Consider the following 7,488-nt stretch of genomic DNA (forward strand, 5'->3'; position numbering starts at 1 on the left):
CATATGAAAATGCATATTTTACGCATGCGCATTAGGCTATTATATTGTATATGCATTCTATGTTGTAATGAACCGTTGGCCTGAATATCAACTGAAATAAATAACGTATATAACTATTATGGAATGCGATTTCCGAAAGCCAGCTTGTGAGTCACTTATGAGATTCGTATTATCTTAAAACCTTGTAGGCGCTTGGATAGTACTGCTGTGAACGAGATCTCCTCATCTCGCCACCACCTATTGTTCACAATGTGTGATGAAGTCAAGCGATGTCTTTGGCTTAACAATAGAAGTCACCGGGGGCCTTCTCAAATTTCTACTAGAATATCCACAACATCAAACATAAAACTGAATCATGAGGACCATCCCATCCCATCTCACCTCTAACTGCACAGTTTGACGTAGTATGGTTGACACCAGGGACGAATCTGTAAGTTCTTCTGTATATTATTAATCTTTCTGTAACCATCTGACCAAATTTTGGGGAAAACTCCGTTATCTAGATAGAGGCGACAAAACCATTTCCACATTCATAAGAAATCTCAGCCTAAAGCAGAGTTGATTGTACAATTGTGTCTATATCATGAGCAGTTATTTGTTATAGCAGTACTACAGCTATATGATGTTGTTGGTGAATAAATCGGGTCTGAACCAAACAATCCAGTGATTGTCACCATGCGATACGATGCATCACTATGAAATAGTGATGATACCAGGTGTTCGTGAAAAGTGAGCGTATCCTGCCCCACCGGTGGCACCCGTCATAAACATATGCCAAGTCTAGTCATTTGGTAACCTGAAATAAGTCGGGAACGTATGGTATAAGTCAAAGTAGGGATTCTTTTGTTACTGATGCTATCACATTTTGAAATTTCCTCAATATGTCTACCATAAAACTTCTTGAAAGCTTTTCTGAGACCTTGAATGTTGTAAACTTTATCAAACAACTGATGAGCAAGAGTGGCATGGCGCTCTTTGAAATCCTGATAAAAAGAGCACACTTGCTTGTACGTCAAAAGTTGTGAAATGTAAACACCTAAGGCTGGACCGGAACTGTTGGAATATTTCTCGACGTGAACGGGAAGTTTCTTGGAAAGTTGAAATCATCCCTTTTGTATAATACAGGACATCATAAACTGAACAGATCACAACACTACCATCTGCAATAGCACTACATCAACTGTCTCAGCATATTTCATGTAGCCGAATGTTCCATCAAATACCGTGAAGAGTCTGAGTCTTGCGAGTTACAAGTCTTGCGGCCAGCCACTCTGTCCAAACAGTGAGTGCGATGCCAACCTGGGGGCACACTGTGTGACGACGCTGAAATCGATAACTGCCCTCGGAGGTGTATATATAATTTCCTGGAGAACAGGACGTTTTTCAAAAGAGTTGTTAGTTTTTGCAAATAACTAGAGAACAGAATGTTTTTATTACTGAAGATTATTTGAAGATGAATGTGAGGGGGGAACAACTATTGCGATAGCGATAGTCTATTGTGATCAATTATTGCAAAAGTTTTTTCTCCTTGAATTGTCTCATTTGAAGTTATTTCCCATGTTTAGTGTTTAGCTTACTTGAAATAAAAACAAGCTGAAGAAGTTTCAGTCTCTTAATAACTGACAAAAAAACCATGTCAAGTTTGTTTAAGAGGTTACAGGGGCGGATAACTCTAACACAGAGTGAAGGAATCTGGTACTTCTTGTATTTTGCGCTGCGCATTTATCAACGGACTTTAATTACTAAACTATCGATAGTCACACATACTGTCGATGTATCGATAGTTATTCATTTCCACCATCGATTAATTGATATTGGAGACTCAACAATTGCAATCCATCGATAGTTCGGTGCATCGTTACAGCCCTATTATTAGACACTGGTCTGATAAGGGTTTATTGACAGTGACAGACTTATGTGATGAACATGGATTAATGTCTTTGATAAGTTAAAGATAAAATACAACATAAGAGGGACACTATTAGACTATAACTATATAATTCACATCTTTCCTGATATTTGGAAAATGTTATTTAATAGACAAGAATCATTCCTCCCTACAATGTATACATCAATGTTTACCAAAGAAATATATGAAAGCTGCAAAAGGGTGCAAGACTATTTTATGACAAGCTGATTTCAAAAATGATAAACTTGAGATTTGTACTAAATGGGAAATGATATTCAGTGATTGTGAATTTGATTGGCTCAATTTTTTAACTTCTACAGACATCGATTGAAAGATGTTAAACATCTTTATTTTCAACACAGATTTTTGCAAAGAATTAATTGTACTAAAAAGGAATAATTCAAAATGAACCTGATTGACAATGATCTGTGTGTTTTTTGCAATGATGTTTCTGAGAGCATTTGTCGTGGTTATTGGGAATCGTGTAAAGCATGAAATTCTGAAATAATCTAGAACTCTGGATTAATAACTATTTACCACGAACAATAAACATTACAAAATATTTGATTTGGTTTGGTACATTGCATAATGATGAATTACTAAATGAAAACATTATCTCTGGCCAAAAATATATCAATTTATTATAAGGGTAATGCTATTTTTGAGGGCATTATCATTTGCAGAAGCGCGAGGTCTTCCATTAACTGCCCGACGAAGGATGGCAGTTGAAAAAGACCGAGGGCTTCTGCAAATGATAATGCCCTCAAAAATAGCATTACCGTTATTATTGCTAAAATACATGGAATTTGTGTTGAAAAGGAAAAGGAATCAGTGAAGGAATTTGACTGTAAGTTTACTCAAAACCAACTTCTGACGGGGTTGACTGACCGAATGCAATTACGTCATCGAACAATTCAAGTGACGTCACAACAGAACGTGACGATATTCGACCTTGGCCTTTGATAAGACCATGGCCTGCAACATGTCAAACTATGTCAGACACACCGTCAGTTTTCGGTTTTGGTCCAACAACAACGTTAATAGTGCAATTGTTAAGGTTAGCACCACCAAGAAAGCCTATATTACCGCCAAAGCGGGAATTCAGGTTGCTCTGACTTGTTTGCCCCAGAATATCTGCCAGTACAGTCCAAAGCCAATGTCGAATGAACCGTGAGCCCACGCAACCACTATGACGTCACTTGACAACAGAACTGATAGTGGCCCGTCGTTAAGGTTGAGCGGTCCAATATCATTTGCAGCAGCCCGCAAATTTTTGATAATAGGTTGGCCGTTTCATGATAATTCCATGTATTTTAGCTATAAGTAATGTTTAAGCAATCAATTCCAAACTTCATTAATTATTAAACGGTATTAAAAGCAATATCTTCAGTAGAAAAATGTATTTCAAAGAGAAACAATGAAATTGAAAATTTCAATCATAAATGGAATTCACTCATCCCAATATTCAGCAACTAATTATAATTACATCTTTACAGCAATCTATCTTCACCTTTTCTGTGTTTTTTGTTACTGTATACCTTTGATGCTGACTTTGTAGCCATGGGAACCAATAATAATAATAATAAAGAATGTGATAGATTGTTTTTTACAGGAGGTGGCCTGTTTAGACAAACATATTTCAGAATCCTCTTGTCACAACATATTGCGTACACAAGATACTCAAAAGAACTAAATGCACACTTGCAAGGCTTCAGATTATACACACGATTCTGCACAACAATTTTCATGAGTATGAAGAAAATATTTAAATCATGAGAGCATGAGATCGGCTCTAAATCATGGTGGCGTCTAGTCAAACGGTATATAAATCAATACATTCCTTATAATCAGTTTCCTACAGTCATCTATAAAGTCAATATATTCGACAACGACCAAGGAACTGCTACAGCTTTAAACAACTTCTTCTCTGAACCAGTAGTACGAAATATTTGTCCAGATAGACGATGGGCGAGCCGGTGTTGATTGACAGCTGAATATGTCGAGGGCGTAGCCCGAAACCACAATATATACCGTTTATGGATGGCAGTATCCATTAATGTTCAAACTATAGACCAGTTGCTTTAACAAGCTGTTTATCCAAAAGCTGTTTATTTGAGAAGTGCACATTCAAACATACTTACAATGTCTTCCAATCAAATCAAACGTTAATCAGTGCTCAATCCGGATTTAGACGCGGCGATTCTACATGGTATCAACTAACTGATTTGTATCAGTCGTTATCTAAAGCACTTGACGAGGTAAGAGAAATTAGAGCCGTGTTCTGTGATATCAGCAAGGCTTTTGGTGGTGGCATCAAGGCCTCCTGGACAAACTCTGGTCCTCGGGTATATCTGGAAAATTATGTAACTGGTTCAAAAGTTACCTAAGAACTAATTTGTGGTTATCAACGGTCATAAATCTACCCAGCGGCCGGTTTTCGCCGCTCTTAGCGGCAGATGACATTTAGCCCAGTGAAAACCGAAGCCATGCTATGCTATTTCCTAAAAGTCACTTTTCCAGCCCCACAGCCCTCTCAGAAATTGTTTACGGAGTCTAAAATATCGCCTCAAGAGCGAAACACTCTACATCCTGTATAAATCATTCATGCTTCATACATTTGATTACTGCGATCACATCTGGGATAACTGTACACACGAACAATCTAAACTAGTGGAAACTTTACATCTGGACGCCCTCCAAAGTATCTGTGGTGCGCTAAGAGGCACGAACCACGAACGTATATACAGAGAAACTGGACTCCTTTCTACCGTCTGTTATCCAAATTTGGAACTCCCTTGCTAGTACTACCCGAAACGCCCCAACACTTGCACAGTTTAAATGTATCATAAACAAGGATAGACCTCTGAGTCCAAATTTCCGAAAGTATGCTAACTTCGGATCACGCCATTGTCAGGTAATACTATGCAGACAACGTCTTGGTTGTAGCGATTTGAACTCTCACCTTGTTGATAGGCATTTACCTGAAAACCCCTCCTGTCCTTGTGGCCATTCCACAGAGGATCCACTACATTATGTTTTTGTCTGTCCTCGTTTTAATCACTGGATACAAAACATATATTTCTACGTTAAAGGATTTGATATCAAAACTATTCTATAAGCAGATACTGAGAGTAAAATAACCTAGTAACATCAGTCCACAATTATATTCAAGAAACAAATCGATTCACTAATATATAAAATCTAGCAACGATACTTGACTACTCTATTAAGACTGTACCGTTATCATCAGTTTAACTTCATGAAATTTCACAACATCAACAATGTGGATGCGCATTTTGTTTCCTTTAATTAATGTGTGACGTCTGTGTGTGTATATTCCGTATTATGTGGAGAGAAGCATTAACATAGGCAATTGTGCCTGTTTGCCAATCCCCCAAATCCTATTGTATGTAAATATATACATATACATGTCATCTGAGGAAATAAATATTGTTTAAATCAAAATTACCTTCGCTTTCAAACAAGTCTGGAAGACTTGTGTCTGTGGTCCGAGCTTGTAACAAATCAGCGAGATTTCCTTGTTGTTCAAGTATGGATTTACTTGGAAGACTGCACAAATTCTGTCAGTGGATCCAAAGTTCTAGCCAATAAAACAAAGCTTGCTTTGCCGGAAAGTATTAGTGACCGTGCATGTGTGACTGTGAACGCTTTCGACTGCATCGGAATGTGTGTACAAACTTGCAAAACTTGTTTGTCTTGCAAAACTAGTTTGATGTCATATACGTTGATATATTTATAACACGGGTTACTTTGACAGAAACTTGTCGATGCATATCAGCTCCTCTACAGCTACCAGTTCACTCGCTGGGCTTCAGATGCAAAGGTTGCAATTTCGATCAACGGAAATATACAAACAACACATAACTTGTCATTACATGCACTGGGTTTAAATGGAACATAAATCTCTAGCAAGAGACATTTACATGTGTTTACATGTTACCATATCACATGTTACAACCATTAATATATGTCTTTTTTAATAGTGCTGTTACTTTTTGTGGTTTTCCATAGTATTGGGCTAATAGTATAATTTCTCCTCTTCATGCCGTCCCGAATCTCTTCCGGAGATGGATCTGTCGGATGTAGCGGTCTTCGACAGATGTCGTGACTCTAGGTATCTCGATCTTGGGCGGTCTCAGGTCTGGCCTGTTTGCTCTTATCGGTTTATCAGTTTGCTGATGGTGGCCTGGCTGCAGTTGAAGGTTCTTGCTAGCTGACGTTGTGAAGCCCCCATATTGACCACGCCCCATGCGATAAGCCCCTATATCGCCCTGTCTCGTTGCGCTTGCGTAAGTCTTGGCATATTCGTGGTGGTGTTGTGGTCAGTAGATGTTTCAACATTATTACATTTTATGATACACTTTGGAAACATTTTATCGCCGCTTCATGGACGTCCTTTTCGCAGTTGCCAGATGAATATAAATACGGTAAAGTTCGACACTACTTTCCGCTTTCCGCATCCTCCAAGAATACTTGTACCCACATCGGTGAATGTTATGTGCGAAAATATACTAGTAGAATAAAGTAATTGGGCATTTTTTTATGTTACGCCAGAGACATTTTATTGCCGCTTCATGGAAGTCCTCGCCGCTGCCAGATAAGTATAGTAGGTAGAATTCGACACTACTTGCCGCTTTCCGCATCCTCCAAGAATACTTGTCCCCGCATCGGTGAATGTTATGTGCGAATATATACTAGTGGAATAAAGTAACTGGGCATTATTTGATGTTATGTCATTCTTAATGCAAAATGATATTAATAACATGACTTGTGGTGTTTTCCTTAATCACTGCTTAACTGCTGACAGGATAATATCAAAATCTTTACGATTTGACTCTAGACCTCGTGACACACCCTTGAAGAGATGAGGTGTCAAAAGTCAGTTAACAAATTCAGTATCGTGTGTGTCCACCATTTTCGTTGATGCAGACTTGACAACGACGGCACATAGGCGACATTAAGTGATTGAAGAAAGCTTGGGAAATGTTGTTCCATGTCTGAAGCAACGCTTGTCCCCGTTCAGCTAACGTCAATGGGTTTGAAATAAACATTCTGGGTTTGACATCGCTCCATTTCATCCCAAGCGTGCTCGATAGGGGACAGGTCCGGAGAAATAGCTGGCCTGGGGAATACAGGAATATTCTGCTGTCGCAGACTATTGTTTCAAATATTAGTCTATAGTTTGCCAGAAACACTGAAAAGTGACATGGCAGGTAATTTTATCTCCATTTTTTATAAAATGGGATAATGATAGCTACGTGTTTTTAAACAATATATTCACATATAACTAATCAACTTTAAAATTATACACTGTGCTCACATTCACTTGACTGGGAATATTTTAGTCTGACGTTAGTGGGGTCCGTCATATTTTCTGAGCGTATTCGTTTTAAGTTCCACCAGGGGTACACAGCTTGGTTACATGCAAGGTCAGACAACGGGTAGACACTGCATAATCACTAAATCACAATAGGACTCTATACATATTCTTCAGTTGGAAATATATTTTACAGCCATTTTTACAGCAAGTTTGGATATAAAGGTGAAATAAAATGTTA

This window comes from Haliotis rubra, unplaced genomic scaffold (assembly GCF_003918875.1).
Source record: "Haliotis rubra isolate DU_JTF1 unplaced genomic scaffold, ASM391887v1 Scf2034, whole genome shotgun sequence".
Lineage (NCBI taxonomy): Eukaryota > Metazoa > Mollusca > Gastropoda > Lepetellida > Haliotidae > Haliotis > Haliotis rubra.